The sequence below is a fragment of the Gobio gobio genome (genome assembly GCF_949357685.1).
Source record: "Gobio gobio genome assembly, chromosome: 17".
NCBI classification, from domain to species: domain Eukaryota; kingdom Metazoa; phylum Chordata; class Actinopteri; order Cypriniformes; family Gobionidae; genus Gobio; species Gobio gobio.
In genome coordinates, this window is record NC_137110.1 from 7,690,707 (window position 1) to 7,711,627 (window position 20,921).

A 20,921-nucleotide genomic window follows, 5' to 3' on the forward strand; every position below is an offset into this window, starting at 1 on the left:
GAAATTCCAGTGATTGCTGTTGTCTCTTTGTGTTGTTTTGCTCTTCAGCTTGCTATTTTAAGAGGTTAGCATATGCGCTCTTTACGATCCTTCATCAACAAACACAGATCATAGGGTTGAGCCACATTTAACTCAACCATATGCAGACTCAAAGGTCCAGCTAAGAAGATTTTTATTTTGTACGGTTTAAACAGTGAGACGGGTTGAATATAGATTGTTTAATGTGCTTGAGTTGAATTCTATTTGTTAGTAAGACACTAGAGGCACTATCATATGGAGACCCTCCGCCTGCCAAATTGAGTGGTGCAAAGATGACGTCAAAACCAGAAGACCAAAGGTTCCTTTTGAGATTTTCCTATGGGTTTTTGTAATGAGGTCTGTGGTAAACATACATTGACTATTATCTAGTGATAATAAGTCACTAGATAAAAATGTTTGGGGTGTGAGTGTGTGTAATTTACATTGTAAAACAAAACATCAAAGTATTGTCAAGTAATGTTTACCACGGATCTTATTTTACTCATAAATTGAAAAACTCCATTATAAAAACCCATAGAAAAATCTTGAGGAAACCAGTGGTGATCTGGAATTGTGTTTATTATGTTGATACGTGTTTGCACCATTCTATAATGATGCATTGATTGTCCTCAGATACAACATTCCTTCACCAGTACCTCCTATTTTTATTACTCGATTTCTTGGAACTAACGGCCCTTTTCACAATCCATTCAAATGCAAATTTGATTTATTTTTCTCCTTGAATATTGTTACACTCAACATTCATATTACTGTTATATTAGGATCATTGCACATTTAATGGCTAGTAGAGGTTGCTTTTAAAGGGATCATTCAATAGCATTCAAATTTCAATGCATTCCTTTATTGCATGGCATTGGCATATCATATTTAGAAGACTTTCGATATAGTTAGTTTAACTACTTTGTTGTACTTTTTTGTGTTGCAGTGTAAACCACCATATTTATTATATGTAAAAGAGCAGTTTGGACTTTCCACAGAACATTTCCTCAGAAGAAAGATAGACCAGCCTGGGTGAGTAAATAATGACATTTTTGGGCGAACTGTCCCTTTAAGAAGTGAAAATGACTTTCTTCCCATAGTAAACTAAAAGCGTGAACATGGCAGGTTTTAGGACCTGTGCATTCCCCGTCCACAGAGGAGGCACTAAGACAGGGGACTTCTGGCTCTAACTACCACAGCAATCAATTTCTCAACAACAGGAGCTGCTTCGGACTGGATGACAGGAGCATTCTGTTTCCCCAATTCAGGATTAAGCATTGGAGCAAAAGTGGAATATTGAAACATAAATATATAATCAAGGCATCATCTGACTTACTTTCTGAAGTTATAGAGAGTGAAGAAGAGGAGGAGAGAGGTAGGACAGTTTGATAACACATGCATGCATAAAATACTTTAGAAGTGAAGTTGTGTCCATAAATTGTGAAGTCTTTGTGCCCATAAATATAACAAAACATATCGTGATTTTTAGTTTAACTTTAGTCCACTTTTAAGTTTTAGACTTAAACCTTGACCTGGGCTGATTTCTTGTGCGTATTATCTTGTTTTTTATCTAAATTTAATATACTTTATACAGAATTTTTTTCAAAGTGTAAGCATGTAATTGTATGTAGGAGAGTTCATGACAATACCTATAGGATTAGTTCACAGTCTTCAGGGGCAACCAACAATCCCATTTGTCCCTTCTTTCGGGGGCTTAACGGGTCTCCCTCTCTTTAAACTTCAGGATCATCAGGTTACCATTGCGATACGGGCCATAGCAGCGCTTTCAGCTGCGGCACACATGCACAAAACCTCTACTCACACATGACTCATATTACCTCCAGTCATACACTGGTGAGGATGTAGCATCAGGTCAGACATACCTTCCATATTTTTCATATCATGAAAGTCTGCGCAAACTTTCAGCGCTTGCCTTTTTAATCATTTTTCCCCCTGTGTTATAAGGCAGACATGACTGTAGCCATCTCAGTTACCTACATCACTCATTACTGATTCATGAGTACCAGTCATTACAAGACATAATATGTGCTGTACAGTATACACATGGAAGCCATGAAACATCAGCCTCTGAGCAGGACATGCAACTTATAAATAAGGGAAAATGTTTTTCCAAATGATCGTTTTAGAATTTTGAAGATTTTTTTTAAAGGAATAGTGTACACAAAATTAGATTACATAGAGCAGAAATGTGTCTTTCACACTGGTGTCATACACACTGTATACTATATAAATGCAGCATAAGTGCTTAACAATACAATACACGTTGACAACAAAAACACAGAATTAAACAGAATTACACTATCCCCATGATCCTAACATATATATATTATATTTAACATCTAAACAATCTATTAAAAAGCTCTATAATGCCAACCATTACTTGTACAGTAATTACATTACTTCAGAAAATAGTGCGATTTAAAATAATCACTGCCATTGGGAGAATTTTTTTTTATACGAATCTCTTCTGGCCAAAGGAATTTTGATTCTACGGCCAGATGGGAGTATTTCAAAAGTAGAGTGAAGGGGGTGTGTATGGTCATTAAAAAAAAAAATTTTCTTCCATAAAATAATCAAATAAGCCCTGGAGTGAGTGTTGTTTCTGCCCAGTGTGTGAAATTTTGTTCTTCTGTTAAAATATTAGATTACCATACCATCAAACAATATTATAAGGAGACCCTAGTGAAAAATAAATATACCAAAATGTATTTGAAATGCATTTATTTTATGCTAAGTATACTGCAAATAAATGTACAATACCCTGCAATTTTACTGTTGGTATACTAAATTGATATATAAGTCTGCTAAATTGGAACAACTAATTTTGTACTTAATGCACTTTAGTTAACCGGAAATAGTGCTGAGGTCCAACTAAAGATATACTGAAGTATATTTAATTGTGCTAAAGTTGCAAATATACTTTTGATACACTTTAAATATCTTGCATTTAAAGACTGATATCATACAGAGATCATACTATCCTTACTAATAACTTTAGGCTTAATATTAAGAAATGTGCATTATGCAATAAAGAAGTACTCCAAATAAAGTTTAACTATAATATAGCAGTAAGTCTCAAGCGATATGTTAGTAAATATTTTAATGGATTTATAGTATACTTAGTATGAAATAAACGTATTTTAAATACATTTTGGTATGTCAGGGTGTCCGCGGGTCCTTAAAAAGTCTTAAATAAGATTTTCCTTAAAAAAGGCCTCAAAAAGTCTTAAAATGTCTCAAATTCAGATTCGACGGGTCTTAAATATTTTTGGTCACATTACCGGGAACATTTCTCCATTCTGACTGTTATCATTGGACAAACCGCAGATTCACAGATTTGTGTGCCGCTTTTGCTTGTTAGCTATTTTGTAATTTTTCAGTTACAATGTGGCAAACAAACCATAGAAATGTAAGTAATTTTATGTACTGACCCAAGGACCCTCAATGATTCCAATGTTAACATCTATTCAATTGTTTGGAAAATCCCCCCCCCCCCCCATTTAATTCATAATGGTCTTAAAAAGTCTTAAATTTGACTTGATGAAACCTGCAGGTACCTTAGTATGTGTTTTTTTTCACTAGGGTACCCTCAATCATTGACCTTAAACCATTGTTAGAGTATGTGTGCTAATGTTAAAACTCCTCAAATTTCCAAGAAGACCAAAGCGTTGTCTTGTCTTCTTATGGATGGACTCTATGTTACTTTCAAAGTTAAGTTTATCATCAATAATTGTTCCTAGGTATTTAAAATTCGAGACCCTTTATGACAACTTGTTTGTAGGCAAGGCCTGTACCTCCTATTCTCGTTTGGTTCCTCAAGCACAGCTCTTTTGTCTTCTTAATATTGAAATGTAAAAAACTACATTCAAACCAACGAATAAGACTATCAATATACTCAAAGGAGCAGTTAATTTCCTTCTGATAGGAAACCAATGCCATATCATCAGCCGAGAAAGATTATCATCACCACACTATAATTCAATAATATACAGAGAACTGTATTGGAGACAGTACACATCCCTGCGGTACACCAGTATTTAAAGCCAAGCAGTCAGACAGGATATTATTCATACGGAGGTCAATCTTTTAAAAATTCCACGAAATCATCCAGCTACTAAAACCTAAATCATAAAGGCACTTTAAAAGAAGATGAGGTTGGACAGTATTATTAAATCCATGAAGAGAATTCTAACACAAGTATTTGATTTATCTAGATGATGTTGAACTGTATTCAGAAGACTGAGAGTGCTCTGATTAGCCCAGTAGGAAAATTGCAGGGGGTCAATAGATCTCTCAGTTTGAAATGACAATTCCTTACACACTATATGAGCTCCATAAATTTGCAAAGATCCGATATAAATGGCAAAAGTCATTTAACGATTCTGCATAGGGTATCTTGGGGACATGGGATAACAGTGGAATTCTTCCAGGCTGATGGTATAAAACCACTGTCCAGGAAAATTTGAAACAGCCTTAAAATGCGAATTAACCGTCACATCATTCCAAACTTTTAATAACTTTTCTATCTTCTGTGGAATGCAAATGGTACTTTGTAATGCGTTTGCAAGGAATGGGGACTCGAGTAAGGTGGCAGGGAGAGCTCAACGCTCTGCAACTAAAGACAACACATGCAAATAGAAACACACCAGCAAATTAAGAAAACATCTTCATCAGTTTGTGAACACGTGCTGCAAATACTCATAATGCAACTAATAGAAATGCGTTCAGAGTGGGATTTGAACTTGGGTCTCCGGTGTAGGAGGCGGACACTAATAAGGAATCTAAAGACTGCAGTCTCTATCGCCAGTCACTAGAGCGCCTCTTGAGATCAGGGGAGTGAGGTTCACACACACAGCTCTTACTGGCTTATGTCCGTTACACTCACCCCCTTAATGGCGAGTTCATTTTAGCCCCGATTTTCACTCACCGACAGATTTTTGGGAATCGTCGACAAATGGCCGAAATCAAAGGCAAATCGGTGCTCGTTCACGCGAGTGACAATCACGCAATGTGCATTATCAAAGATGTGACCTAAGAGAATCTGTGAGCTTTCTCTGTATTTACGGTGCACTTTCTTTGTATATTTCTTTGTATTCCTTTTATTACTGTATTTTTAGTGTTTGTAAAGCACTTTGGGCAACAGCATTAAATGTGCTATATGAATACATAAATGTAATGAAATGAAGTCAAAGACGTGATTTGAGAGAATCTGTGTTGCGTCGCCGACGCCTGTGAGATATTTGGCATGCTAAATATCTGTACCTGTCGGCGATTCCTGCTGTGTGAAATGTGTTCTGACTGAAAATTACATTGGCGATGACCTACAGCCAATGAGAGAGCAAGATACAGGGCAGCGGGAAGTTCTGGGAGGAGTTATGGAACAGAATATCAGTAAGCCTGGCTTCTGTTCTGAAAAAGGCTCCTTCTCTGTCTATTTGGACCCAAGAATTGGAGGAAAGTTTAGTCGAACTTTGGCAGGAGCACCCATGTCTGTTTGATGTTTCATCGGAGCTGTACCACAACCGAGTTGAGGAAGTTTTTTAATAACAATTCCAGTCTTGCGCGAGAACTCCGGTCTTGCAGGTGATCTTGCGTTATTTCCTTATCACTTCTCACGTGTTTGGTTGTGAAACGTAGTTTGCGGACCAGACAGAGTTGTCAGCGATTCATCCTATTGTAAAGTCATGCAGTGTGAAACCCCCTGTCACCGGTCCATCAGGCAATGTGCACACAGCAGCAACTGAATGATACCCCAGATAGTCATGCAGTGTGAAAAAAACAGTGATCTGAATACTTAAACTCAGCTTAAATCTCACTCCCATCCGGATCACCGCACCAAATGTAACCGGTCCTGCTTGACCCGCTCCAAGCGGGACTCAAACTTTGGTCTCCAGCGTGGGAGGTGGGCGTTCTTACAAGGAGGCTAAAGACTGCAGCATCTAGCATCAGTCGCTAGAGCGCCTCTTGAGATCAGGGGAATGAGGTTTACACACACAGCTCTTACTGGCTTACTGCTGTTACACATATATGATCAGGATGTTAAAATAAGCAAAAATCTCACCTTTCAGGTCATCGACAACACCATTGACGGGTAGACATTGAAAAATAAGTGGTCCCTGCCAGATTTGTCACTTGTCGGGGTCCCCTTGAAACATTTCCGTTGTGGTCTGTGCTATATGCAGCACGTTTCTATATTTGCAGCACATGTGTTGTTAAATTGATGAAGATGTTTTCTTAATTTCCTGGTGTTTTTATCTGTTTGCAATGTGTTTTCTGTTGCAGCGTGTTGAGATCTTTTGGCCACTGTACTGGAGTTTCCTAGCTTCAAAAAGGAAAAGCACCATAAAATAATCATAAAAATATCATAAAAGTACTCCTAGTGTATGACTTGTGTGCTACATTTAAAGGCTTTAAAAACAACTGTAGCTTTGTGCGAGAAACAAACTGAAATTTTTGTCATTCTCACACAAAGCTATCATTTGACTTCAGAAGACTTCTTTAGTATGAGTCATGTACAGTATGTGCCACTTTTATAGTATTTTTTTTTTGTCATTTAGGAGCTTGACGGCCCCTGTCCTCACTTTCATTGTATTGAAAATAGCGGCTTGGTTAAATATTCACCTTTTGTGTTCTGCAGAGTTTGTTCCACAGGTTTGAAGTGATCATTTCAAACATGGTCATTTTTGTGTGAACCATCCCTTTATTTAACGCTCCAAACTAACTTGCATTTCATGCTGTTTAGCCAGATGTTTATTCGGGTCAGTTGCCACATAGCAAGCCAGGTTCATGGACTGTGATGTTCTCCAGACACCTGACACACTTTTAGCTTCATACTTTGAACTCAACAGGTTGTCTTCTGCCCTTTAATGATGATCCAATTTCTTGTGCCATTTCTCTTTTAGAAAGGACAGTGTTTGGGTAGGGGAAGCTGATCCTCTCAAAGCCAAGCGATCTGTAGTATTGGCCTACTCAACAGGCTTTTTAAGGCTACCAAGCCATATACACACGTTTTGAGAATAAAAGTAGATTGTTCTCTGTGAGTACAAATACAGGTGTTACATCTTATATTTGACATGGCTGTCGTAGTGACAGTCAGAAACAGTTTGGCATCTCAAGGTTGTAAGCAAGAAACATGGATGTCAACTATTTAAAATGTTTGGTGTGGGCTATTTTGAAGCAATATTAGCTGAATAAAAGATATTAGCGTTTAAGCGGTTCAGGTTCAGTAAATTTTTTTCTTCTTTTTTGATAGAAATTAATACTTTTACTTAGCAAGAAAGCATTAAATTGGTAAACAAGTGACAGTAAAGACTTTTGCATTGTTACCAGAATGTTCTATGTCAAATAGATGATGTTCTTTTGAACTTTCTATTCATCAAAGGCCCTGTTTACACCTGGTATTAAGATACGTTTTGGTCGATCGGATCACAAGTAGACGAGGGAGATACTTCCCTGTTTACACCTGGTGTTTTAATCCGTCTCTTTTGTCCACTTCTGTCTTGATTTTGTGACAGGAGGGTCTATGAGTGAGTAATTGTTTTTTTTCGACTACCTCTGGAAGTGGTCAAAAGTGGACAAGCTCAAAATGTTTTAGACCCTGTTTACACCTGTATTCAGTGACGTCCACTTGTGATCCGATAAAACAAAACACGGAGTGGACAAAAGAGACGGATTAAAACACCAGGTGTAAACGGGTATGTGTCTCCCTTGTCTACTTGTGATCCGATCGACCAAAACGTATCTTAATACCAGGTGTAAACAGGGCCTAAGAATCCTGAAAAAAGTATCACAGTTTCCCCAAAAACATTAAGCAGCACAACAATTTAGCATTGATAATAATCAGAAATGTTTCTTAAGCACCAAATTAGCTTATTAGAATGATTTCTGAAGGATCGTGTGACACTGAAGACTGGAGTAATGATGCTGAAAATTCAGCTTTGCATGAATTATTACAGTTATTTTAAGTTGTATTAATATTTTTTACTGTAGATGCGGCCTTGGTGAGCATAAGTATGGAAGCTTGTTTCCGCCACAGAATAAAAAAATTAAAAAGGTAATTGCGACTTTATCTCACAATTCACAAACTTATTTGAGGGGAATTCTGAGGGGAAAAAAACTTTTTCTCAGAATTATGAGATATAAAGTCGCAATTGAATATAAAAAGATATAAAATCGAAATGTCTTTTTTCCCCCCTCAGAATTGGACTTTATAACTCGCAATTGCGAGTTTATATCTAACAGTTTATATCTTACTTTATATCTTTGTGTGATGTAAAGTCAGAATTGTGGAAAAAAAGTCTATATCACTTAATTCTAAATTTATAACACGCAAAAAAGGAAATAAAAAGTCAGAATTGCGAGATGTAAACTCACAATTGTGAGATAAAAAGTAGCAATTATCTAACTCTATCCTGCAGTTTTTTTTTTTTTTTATCAAACTTGAATAAGTCAAGATATGTATGTGATTATTTTTTCATAGCATTGCACAAGCTGTCACAAAGATCATTTTCTAAACCAAATTAGGTTGTAAAATGAGTTTTTCAGTTTTGTAAATAGCCGAACTCTAGTATAGAATGAGATTAAATACTCCAGAGAGGAGTGACAATCTTAATTAGCTGTAGTGTGTATGTGGACATTGTAAAATCAAAAGCAGCTTCCCAACTTCTGTCTGTATGCTTTGAAATGTTTATCGGGAACCGTCAGGTACTTTAAAATTGGCCGTAACTTTCAAATTTCAACATCTGCCAACACGTTCTCGCAGCAGGCAAAAAATCCCATTTGGCATGAAATTCAAGAACTGAACAAAAGGAAAAACTTAACTTGCTGTCTTGCCATAGACCCTCACAAGACATCACTCTCTTTGGGATTTTAGTCCACCTGCCTTCTTTCCCACAAACGTCTGAAGCTTTTCAGAGGGGTTTATGGTGTCAGCCTTGAGGGGGTTATTGGTGATGACCCTGGGGCTTCCTCCTTTGAGCCAGGGATTACCTGAAGAATAACAAGAGAAATGGGGCGAAAAGATCTGCACCACTGTGAAAGCAAATACCCCGAGAGCGAGAGGTGAAGGGGAACTGAGAGGTGATTATCAGGGCTCAGACTAAATAGAAATTAAAAGCTGGATTTGCAATGTCAAAATGGTTTCAAGAGGTGTTTGAAACAAGGACTGAAGGGGCACAGAATGGGGGGAAAAAACTTTGTTTACCATATGATAAATTTCAAGCATGTGCAAAATGGGACTCATGTGTGTTCTTAGGAGTGATCCGCTTGGTGGAGTGTAACAGGCCAGGGTAATTTCTGTCTTTTTTCCCTTTGAAGAGCAGCGACAAAGCTTTAAAGTGTCCTAACACGTGGTTTCGATTCAAAAGCACTCCAATAAATAGAGCTCTAAATGTATGCCGTCAGTCCCCATACAGTTCTAAATCGGATTTTTGATGTAAACTATCCAGCATATTTACCATTTCTCATCCAAATCGTTTCCAGAGATGCAGGTGTTTGACCGTGAAATATTCTCTGACACATCCTTTTATGCCGTGCTCTGTAAACTATTGGAACATGTCAGAGGCCTTTTTTTTTTCAGGCCTGGATCACCGCCAGGCAGCCTCGCTCGCTCTTTTCAACCTGGCTTCAGGGAGCTGTGTGTTTAAGGACTTGAACTTCTAATTCCCCAGCAGTTTAGCTCTCAAACCTGACATAACAAGCTCTTACTGTAGTTGCTATAATTGCGATGTCATGTCTTGCTCGGTGTTAATGATGTCAGTGGAATGCACCTGTAGGGAAAGAATTATATCTGAAGAAGACAAACAAGTCACTCCTAGTACTATTACAGCTATGATGGATATATGTTCAAATAAAGTCATTTTTTTACTGGAAATTAAAAGAAATTAATCATTTTGTTCAACAAGGATGCATTAAATTGATCAAAAGTGGCAGCAAAGACTTTCACATTGTTAGAAAATATATATATTTTAGAGCTGCCAAATCGATTAATCGCATCTAAGTTTGGATATTTTGGATTCATTTCAGTTTGAAATATATATATATACATATGTATATATATATCCAAGTGACTCTTTGTCGATGTTCTTGCTTCCAAAAAATGCTCTTAGAAACATTCTCAAATCATACTAGAGAATGTGTCATGCAGCTCAAGTGAAATAAAGATTTCACTCAAGTTGTTAAAGTGTTTAAAAGTTTTTGCACTTTTGAACCGCACTGTATTGGAATATAAACATTTTTACAGTCAAAGTATATACGGTCATGCTGCCCAGCCCTCATTTCTATTTTAAAAGTCAACGTTGTGGCATATACAGTAATTTGATCAGACTCTTCTTGGCAGGTAGCTGTTTAATGGTTGTAAATCAGTATTTTTTTTATGTGGCTTAATGATTATCCCAGCTCTTAACAAGATAAGTATGTTGGTTATTACAGCGTTCACACCCTTTTGCACACTTCTACTATAAAGTGTTTTCATGTGGGTTTTTTTCCATTCATATGAACAGGTCTTACATTTCCTGTTTAAAGGAACACGCCACTATTTTTGAAAATAGGCTAATTTTCCAACTCCCCTAGAGTTAAACAGTTGAGATTTACCGTTTTCGAATCCATTCAGCCGATCTCTGGGTCTGGCGGTAGCACTTTTAGCATAGCTTAGCATACATCATTGAATCTGATTAGACCGTTAGCATTTCGCTCAAAAAATGACCAAAGAGTTTCAATGTTTTTCCTATTTAAAACTTGACTCTTCTGTAGTTACATTGTGTGCTAAGACCGACGGAAAATGAAAAGTTGTGATTTTCTTGGCCGATATGGCTAGGAACTATACTCGCATTCCTGCGTAATAATCAAGGAACTTTTCAACATAACCAACGTGACAACCTGCTTGAACAGGGAGTGTGCCTTGTACCCATGGAGACATTTCTGAGAGATGATTCAGAAGATATTTACTTTGGTGCAGATTCTGAACCATATCTATTTGAACTGGAATACACTGAAGATTAGGTTGTGACGTTAGTTATGTTGACGGAAGTTAGCCTATTTTCAGGCGCTGCGTAATATCATTGCGCCGCTGCACTCATGGTACGGCAGCAAAGTTCCTTGATTATTACGCAGGAATGAGAGAATAGTTCCTAGCAACTTTTCATTTTCCGTCGTCTTAGTACACGATGTAACTACAGAAGAGTCAAGTTTTAAATAGGAAAAATATCGAAACTCTGGTCATTTTTGAGCAAGATGCTAACGGTCTAATCAGATTCAATGATCTTTGCTAAGCTATGCTAAAAGTGCTGCCGCCAGACCCAGAGATCGGCTGAATGGATTCGAAAACGGTAAAACTCAACTGATTAACTCTAGGGGAGTTGGAAAATTAGCCTATTTTCAAAAAACAGTTTTGTGCTCCTTTAAAGGTGCTGTAAGCGATTTTCTTGGAACTCTTGGAATAAAATGGCCCTATTATCTGAGAAATCACATTTGTCTTTATGATGAAAAAGAGTCTTGTGGTGCCATCAACCAATCACTGTAGCCATGACATCATTTCCTGCGCCTTCAGAGTGATTAGCCACATGGCATTTAGCCCATAAGCAAAGATGGCAGATTTCAAATCACGTACAGCACGTCCAGGGGTTCATGCAGCAGATGAATGGGATTGCTAACAAATAGCTTTCTCCAGGTATTATAAACCAGCTTTCATCTAGTTTGTTGACATGTCTGTGGATAGGGGGAACGTGGTTGAAGCAAGATGACGGAAGTTAGCAAGACAGCTGAAATCGCTTACAGCACCTTTTCAGCCCTGTTTATTTTACTTGTGGAAGAATGATCTTTTCCAATGTGACAAGGATTTATTTTCGCCATCCTAACATTGGAACAAATTTCAATATTTAGAGCGGCTGAGGACAGTTGTATACATCTACCATGAAGCACAGTGTAAATGAGAACATCTGGGAGAGCTGTGATGTGAAAAAAACAACAAGAGCAGGGATTCATTTGCCATAGGACCACTAACCACGCAGCCTCGGGCTCAGGGTTTGTGGACAACAAAGCAAAGCCAGGCTGTTTAATTGTGACAGATTCTCAACATCCTTAGCCCTTCATTTTTTCCAAATGAGTTTTCCCTTGTGACTTGATGATAAATGATATAACTTGACTATTAACTCTGTTGTCAGCGGCATTGCAACCATTATAACCCTCGTATAGAAATGACAAAATTTGCTTCCCTCAATTTTTCGAAGATAATAATTGTAATCATTCTTTTTTCTGCCTGTCCAATGTGAAGAAACTTCACTAGTGACTATCCTGAGCTGTGATGTTGAAGGCAGCATATAAATGTTGTTATAAATTATTATTATTATATAACTTTTTCATACATCATATACACCGATCAGGCATAACATTATGAAATTAAAAACACTGATTATCTCTTCATCACGGCACCTGTTAGTGGGTGGGATATATTAGGCGGCAAGTGAACATTTAGTCCTCAAAGTTGATGTGTTAGAAGCAGGAAAAATGGGCAAGCGTAAGGATTTGAGCGAGTTTGACAAGGGCCAAATTGTGATGGCTAGAAGACTGGGTCAGATCATCTCCAAAACTGCAGCTCTTGTGGTGTGTTCCCCGTCTGCAGTGGTCAGTCTCTATCAAAAGTGGTCCAAGGAAGGAGCAGTGGTGAACCGGCGACAGGTTGGTCATGGGCGGCCAAGGCTCATTGATGCATGAGGGGAGTGAAGGCTGGCCCGTGTGGTCCGATCAAACAGACGAGTTACTGGAGCTCAAATTGCTCAAGAAGTTAATGCTGGTTCAGATAGAAAGGTGTCAGAATACACAGTGCATCACAGTTTGTTGCGTATGGGGCTGCATAGCCGCAGACCAGTCAGGGTGCCCATGCTGACCCCTGTCCACTTCCGAAAGCGCCAACAGTGGGCACATGAGCATCAGAAGAAGGCCTGGTCTGATGAATCACGTTTTCTTTTACATCACATGGATGGCCGGGTGCATATGCGTCGCTTACCTGGGGAACACAAGCCGACGGAGGCAGTGTGATGCTTTGGGCAATGTTTTGCTGGGAAACCTTGGGTCCTGCCATCCATGTGGATGTTACTATGACATGTACTGCCTACCTAAGCATTGTTGCAGACCATGTGCACCCTTTATTCCCTGGTGGCCTCTTTCAGCAGGATAATGCGCCCAGCTACAACGCAAAAATGGTTGACTTGTCCTCCAGATTCCCCAGATCTCAATCCAATCGAGCATCTGTGGGATGTGCTGAACAAACAAGTCCGATCCATGGAGGCACAAAGCTCCCGTTCCGCCACATCCCAAAGATGCTCTATTGGGTTGAGGTCTGGTGACTGTGGGGGCCATTTTAGTACAGTGAACTCATTGTCATGTTCAAGAAACCAATTTGAAATGATTTGAGCTTTGTGACATGGTGCATTATCCTGCTAGAAGTAGCCATCAGAGGATTGGTCATAAAGGGATGGACATGGTCAGAAACAATGCTCAGGTAGGCCGTGGCATTTAAACGATGCCCAATTGGCACTAAGGGGCCTAAAGTGTGCAGAGAAAACATCCCCCACACCATTACACCACCACCAGCAGCCTGCACAGTGGTAACAAGGCATGATGGATCCATGTTCTCATTCTGTTTATGCCAAATTCTGACTGTACCATCTGAATGTCTCAACAGAAATCGAGACTCATCAGACCAGGCAACATTTTTCCAGTCTTCAACTGTCCAATTTTGGTGAGCTTGTGCAAATTGTTGTAGTGGAGATGAGTGGTACCCGGTGGGGTCTTCTGCTGTTGTAGCCCATCCGCCTCAAGGTTGTGCGTATTGTGGCCTCACAAATGCTTTGCTGCATACTTCGGTTGTAACGAGTGGTTATTTCAGTCAAAGTTGCTCTTCTATCAGCTTGAATCAGTCGGCCCATTCTCCTCTGACCTCTAGCATCAACAAGGCATTTTCGCCCACAGGACTGCCGCATACTGGATGTTTTTCCCTTTTCACACCATTCTCATGTGTGTGAAAATCCCAGTAACTGAGCAGATTGTGAAATACTCAGACCGGCCCGTCTGGCACCAACAACCATGCCACGCTCAAAATTGCTTAAATCACCTTTCTTTCCCATTCTGACATTCAATTTAGAGTTCAGGAGATTGTCTTGAGCAGGACCACACCCCTAAATGCATTGAAGCAACTGCCATGTGATTGGTTGATTAGATAATTGCATTAATTAGAAATTGAACAGGTGTTCCTAATAATCCTTTAGGTGAGTGTGTATATATAGTAGAACCTCAATAAAAACATCTATAACATAATTAAATATGTTCAGTTATTGGATAATTGTTGTTAACCATTATCATAGTCCAAAATGATGTGGTCGTCTTACACAGTTTGACAGCCAAGAGATAACACAGAGAGGTTGTTTAGTTCACATGCAGTGGAACTGTCTGCCGCGGCCAGTAACTTTGTCTGTTTCTATGGTATATCACTAGTGTAGCCGTAAACAAGTCCGAGGCCAAATCTCACAAATCCCTAAGACCAAAGGTATCAAGTCTGCATGCCAAAATAGTTGCGCTTACTCTAAAGAAACATGCACAAGTGCAGTCCGTCTGTACTCTGTCACGGTAGATACCAAACATGGTTTAAAGCGAGTGATGAGACTGTCCAGGTGAAACCCGTGAGCTGCAGCAGTTTCTTTAAATACCTTTCGTGTCTGTGTTCTCCAACCGTAGAGCTGAGCTGTTTTCGTGACTGCAAGGGTTAGAATGTCGTGTTTATTTCAGGACCATTAACAATTCATTCCTAACTGTTTCTGATGTCATTTCGTTCTTTTACTGGCATCCAGAGCCTTATTCAGGCTTGCTTGTAAAATCGCTCCTCACCTGCCAAAACTTTTGAAACAATGTAAATACTGTGTGTCTTTTGTCCTGGCAAAGGTGTTCTGCGCTGTTTTCAAAGACGAGACACTGAACGACTTGGGCTAAAGCATTCAGAAAATGCAATCATGTGTTCATTAGCAATTTGTAAGTGTTTGGATAAAAGTATCTGATTAAATGAGTTTTAATGATTGCATTGCAGACAGAAAAGCCTGAAATTTGTAATGATTATAACTTAATTAGGTCCTGTATATGTGCACACAGGGCCTTTTTGTCATTAAATCCGCTACTCTAAGGGAAATATTTCAGCTTATTCCTGAACCTACCAAGACCTCCTGATTCTAGTCAAAAGATCCAGCACATCTGTTTTAGATTGAAATAGCCTGACAGAAGCGGTCAGATTTAGGTATCTTTGTCTTCATGCCTGCGATTTCCCCACAGTTACTCAATACCAGTAATTCAGTAATTGGCGAGCTTACACCTCTACACAGAGAAACAGGAAGGGTGTCGGGAAAATAGGACAGCTGACAGTTGGTCTAAATTGCCTGCTATTATGCTTTTTGAAACAGCTTCCGCAAAATAACGTCCAGAGGGCAAATGAGACAAAATCTCGGCCTCTGGATTCCGAGCAAGCCAGAGCTGGCAGCACGCAATCCTACAGAAGCATTTGCTTGGCCTGGAGCATCAATTCACTGCATTTATTCTTTTGATCACCTTTCTTTCCCCTTCTCAGTTATAGTTGTCGGTTCAGTAGCTGACTGTCAGTTTGTGCAAGCAAATTTACTTAAACATGATTTATAAGACTTAAGACATTTGTGAATGGATTCCCAGACCAAAGCATTTCCTATGTTGTTAGTTGTTTTCTACGTGCAGGTAAATCCTTGTTCTATTCCATATTCTTGGCGGCTCCCTAAAAACCATTTGATTTGGCCCCACCCACATGTAGTGACATCATGCATGATCATCTATCTCAGGTGTGAAAGAGTGTCGAATGGAATTGCAAATTATTTATTATGGTAAAAAAGAAAGATGAAAGAAAACAGAGCTACCGTGAACAGTAAAAAAAGATTTTTCAAAGATTATTAGAGTACATTCTACAAGAAAATACTAATATCAGTCTTTCTACTTCAAAATGTCATGTTCAATTCAATGAGTTACATGCCGTTCTTTGTAATTAATTGTGAAGTTATTGAGTGAAAATTGTTTCCACACAAATTTGAGAATTCGTCTGAAGATTTGTCTCGCAGTGTGTGATGGAGTTTTGTAAATTGTTTTTTACTGTAAAAAGAATTATCGTTAAATGAAAAAAAATAAAAAAATAAATATATATATATATCATAATTTTTTTCATTTAACAATCATTTTCTTTATATTTATATATATATATATATATATATATATATATATATATATATATATATATATATATATATATATATATATATATATATATATATATATATATATATATATACATACATACATACATACATACATACATACATACATACATACATACATACATACATACATACACACACACTCCAAAAAAGATACGTTAGATTTACTTAATTTTTTTTACTTAAAAGTTCCACGTAATTGGGTTATGTTGAATTTAATTAACAACGTTTATTTCAGTAAAGTTAATTCTTTTTACGTAAGGTTAATTCAATGCCATTTAGTTAAATCAGGTTAACATTCTTAATTTTGTCCAAAACTATTATGTTTGATTATTCTAAAATGAATATAAAAAAACAAAACAAGTAATCCAGTTTAATTGATTATTTTTATTTAGTGAAATACTATTTTTACAGCATTTACAAAACCTTTTACAAGATCTTATTGGCTAGCCAGAAGATGGTTTTATTACATCCATGGCATGCCCAAAGTATTTTTTTTATTTTTTATTATGAAAACAACTTTAATTGTTATTAGCAGGTCCTCACATCTCTACACTTCACCACAATCCACCACAAACTTTTAAATGCCAACATAACAAAACATTAAGCATTAAAAAGTCTCTTCATTTTCTCATCTTGTTAAAAATGCATAAAATAGCACTTTATTTAAACATTTACTCTCTGAATTCAGCCCCTTTGCAAAGCATGATGGGAAGTGAAAGTCCTGTTTGATTGGGTTACTTGATTGACTTGTCAAAGTTATGTGGTGGAGTAACGGTGTTTAACATGAATCAATTACATTTGAACCAGAAACCTGATATAATTGTGTTAAATCAAAATTAATTTCTTAAATAAAGTGAACAGCATCATAAAATAATTGTGCACCACAAATAATGTTTTTTTTTTTCTGAAACATATATATCATTTAATTAAAGTGTGGCCATCATGCATCAGAATTTGTCTAAGGTTAAATATCTAATGGAGACACACGTGTTAATACTGTGGTAGAGGAAATCCAAACAACAAAAATAACTTCCTTTAAGTTGTTTCAATTTATTTATATCCTCTTTTTTTCTTTTGCATGTTGCGGGCAAATTAATTCTGGTGTATAAAGAAAAATACACATTCATAATATAAATGGTTTACACGCAGGGGTGAACATATGTTTTTCAGTCTGGCTCTCGAGAGCACCTGGAGATTTGGTTTGATTGCAGTTTATTTAGTATTTCTTTTAATAAAATAATAGAACTTTATAATCACACTTTATTATTTTGTTTGTGCGTGATCTCAAGTCTCAAGTCTGATTTATTTATAAAGCCCTTTCCGCTACAGAGCAGCCCAAAGGTGACACATGTCTGTCTTGTCTTGTTTAGCACATGTGGGGCCCTATTTTAACGATCTGAAACGCAAGTGTCAAAGCGCGAAGCGCAAGTAACTTTGTGGGCGGGTCTCGGCGATGTTGCTATTTTCCCAGCGGGATAAATGGCTCTTGCGCCCGGCGCAAATCTTAAATGGGTTGGCCTGAAGTAGCTTCATTATTCATAGGTGTGGTTTGGGCGTAACGTGAATAAACCAATCAGAGCGTCATCCAACATTTCCTGTAAAAGCAGGTGCGCAAGTTCCATTATGGATTGCTATTATTATGGCGTATTTAACAGGCGCACGCCAGGAGCGGTTCACAGCCGAGGAGACTGATGTTCTTGTAAGAGCAGTGAAAGACAGAGAAGTTGTGTTGTATGGGGATGGGAGAAACCCACCCAAAATAGCGTCGGTTAAACAGGCAAGGGAGGAAATAGCCACAATTGTTTCATCAGCTGGCATCCCCAGGACGTCGCACCAGTGCCGCAAGCGCTACAATGACATCAGAAGACGGGGAAAGTCCAAGCTTGCCAGCATCAATCAGGCACGCCGTGTAACGGGAGGTGGATCTGCCTCTACTCAGGACCTGACGCCAGCAGAGGACATCGCTGCGTCCACCCTCACCGATTTTTTTTCCTGGTTCTTGACGGACAAACCAATTTGTTAGATGTCCTTATATACATATATGTCTTGCCAGAAGTTGCCACTATTGGGCAAACAGGTCTCCTTAATTATTAGACTACAATTAGCCTGAATAATTTGTAAGCTAGATTTATGCCTATTTTTTCCACATCTTCGTGGCACACCACAATGATTTCCGTCATCTCATGTGTTAATATTTTTTAGTGTAACAATTTATGATTTGCAAAAATAACTGTTGCATCTGTGTAGATTACATGAGCAAAGTGTATGCGTGTTGTGCACGCTATACATTATGGTCAAGCATGCGCCCTTAAAATAGCATAATGAACAACGCGCAACGCGCCACTGACTTTAGACTAGGTTTTTTCTGGTCAGTGGCGCAATTGTTTAATGGAACAGCAAAATATCACCAGGGATTGTTTGCGCCGGAACACGCCTCCTTTTTTGCGCTGAACCGCCCAGGGAGCGCAAGTTCATTCACTAGTTTAGCGACGTGCTTCTGTGGAGGGAAAAGCGCGCTTTGCGCGGGTGCAAAATAGGAATGACACATGCGTCGGTGTACAAAGTCAATTGCGCTGGGTGCAAGATAGGGCCCGTGGTGTTTTGGTTTATTTCTGGGCCATGTGCTGCTGTCTTCTGTCTTGACCCCACCCCTCTTGTTATCTGATTATTGTTTAATTGACCCCACCTCTTTCCCTCCTGATCTGTACCCTTTATAGTACTCGTGTATGCAGTCCTGTGTTGGATCGTTGACTTATGTCTTTGTTATCCGTTTTCCCTGTTGTGCTACATGTTTCTACTCCAGTTGTTTATTGTATTCTTAGTTTGATTTTCCCCTCCTGGGTGTTTTGGTTTGTGTTTAATTTTATTTTTTTTATTCAAATTAAACCCTTTTCCTGCAAATGTGTCCTTGCACCTTTTCTTTGTTCAGCTCCCTGACAAAAGGGCTGTACAATAACAATGAAAGGATGTCCAGAAATAATGATTAAACAGAACATAAAACAAAGATCAGTAATAACAGAAAGAAAAAAAAAATCAACAGTTAAAAGAGAACAAGTATGTTTTCAATCGAGCTTTAAAGGGTTAGTTCACCCAAAAATGAAAGTTCTGTCATTAATTACTCACCCTCATGTCATTCGACACCCGTAAGACCTCCGTTCATCTTCGGAACACAAATGAAGATATATTAGTTGAAATCTGATGGCTCTGAAAGGCCTCCATTGGCACAATGCACGGTTCACTCTCAAGACCCATAAAAGGTACTAAAGACGTCGTTACAAAGTCCATCGCACTACAGTGGTTCTACAATAGCTTTATGAATCGGCGAGAATAGTTTTTGTGTGCAAAAACCCTAAATAACGACTTATATAGTGATGACGATTTCAAAGCACGGCGTCATGAAGCTTCGAAGCGTTATGAATCAGTGAGTCGAATCAGCAGTTTGGATCGCCAAATTTCAGCAGTTTGGCGGTTTGACACGCGATCCGAATCATGATTCGACTCACTGATTCATAACGCTTCGAAGCTTCATGACGCCGTGTTTTGAAATCGTCATCACTATATAAGTCGTTATTTAGGGTTTTTTTGCGCACAAAAACTATTCTCGCCGATTCATAAAGTTATTGTAGAACCACTGTAGTGAGATGGACTTTGTAACGACGTCTTTAGTACCTTTTATGGGTCTTGAGAGTGAACCGTGCATTGTGCCAATGGAGGCCTGATCAGCCATCAGATTTCAACTAAAATATCTTCATTTGTGTTCCGAAGATCAACGGAGGTCTGACGGGTGTCGAATGACATGAGGGTAAGTCATTAGTGACAGAATTTTCATTTTTGGGTGAACTAACCCTTTAAATGTGCTAATAGGGTACAGATCTGATGTCAGGTGGAAGGGTATTCTACAGTCTCAGACCAGCAACTGAAAATGCCCGATCCCCTTTATTTTTCACCATGTGTCTTTAGTAAATCCTGACAGTAGTTTTTTAACGACAAAAGAGGGTTTGCGCTGGTCTGAGCTGTTAGTAAATCTGGCTCAAGCAGGATGGATTCTGATTGGCTGTCAATGTTTTTATCATTCATCAGCTGGATAAAAATCATTCTGAAAGTGATTCCAACGATATCGTTCCTTGTTAATGTTATAGTTGTGATGTGGTCTCTGCTATTCTTTTATGTTTACAACAATTTTTATACCTATTGTTATCGCTATAGTTATCATCCTTGGTGTGAACGGGCCTTTTACTGGCAAGAAGGTCTTGTTGTCTGTCCGATGTGCATGTCATTTAACATTCAAGCAGTTGTAGTTTTGTGTAAATGCGTTTAGTCTGCCTCTCTGTCCTGCATTTAAAAAGTCACTCAGTATTTGTTGCTTAGATGTGGCTTCTATGCAGAGTAAAAATGCAGCATAACTCATAACACAGCGAGGGGCCCCCGGAAAGGACTTCTATTGTTGTCCAAGTAAATGATGTAACTTCTGCTTCTCATTGAGGGAATTTGTTGAGATTATTACATTACACAGCTGGTGGTTTGGAGAAGTGCAGAAGAGATCTGGCTTCATGGTTGGGAGATGCGAGTAATATTATGTCTTCACATTTCAACACGGCTCTTTCTCTT

The 20,921-nt window shown here is 38.4% G+C and overlaps 1 protein-coding gene across 1 annotated transcript in view; it reads left to right on the top strand.

The window, feature by feature from the left end:
• Nucleotides 1-1,210: 1,210 nt before the first annotated feature.
• Nucleotides 1,211-20,921, top strand: part of ngfb (nerve growth factor b (beta polypeptide)) — a 33,732-nt gene continuing 14,021 nt past the window's right edge. Inside the window, exon 1 of the mRNA XM_079839962.1 lies at nucleotides 1,211-1,393. The gene's annotated coding sequence lies outside the window, so the exon portion shown is untranslated. The remainder of the gene's footprint in view (nucleotides 1,394-20,921) is intronic.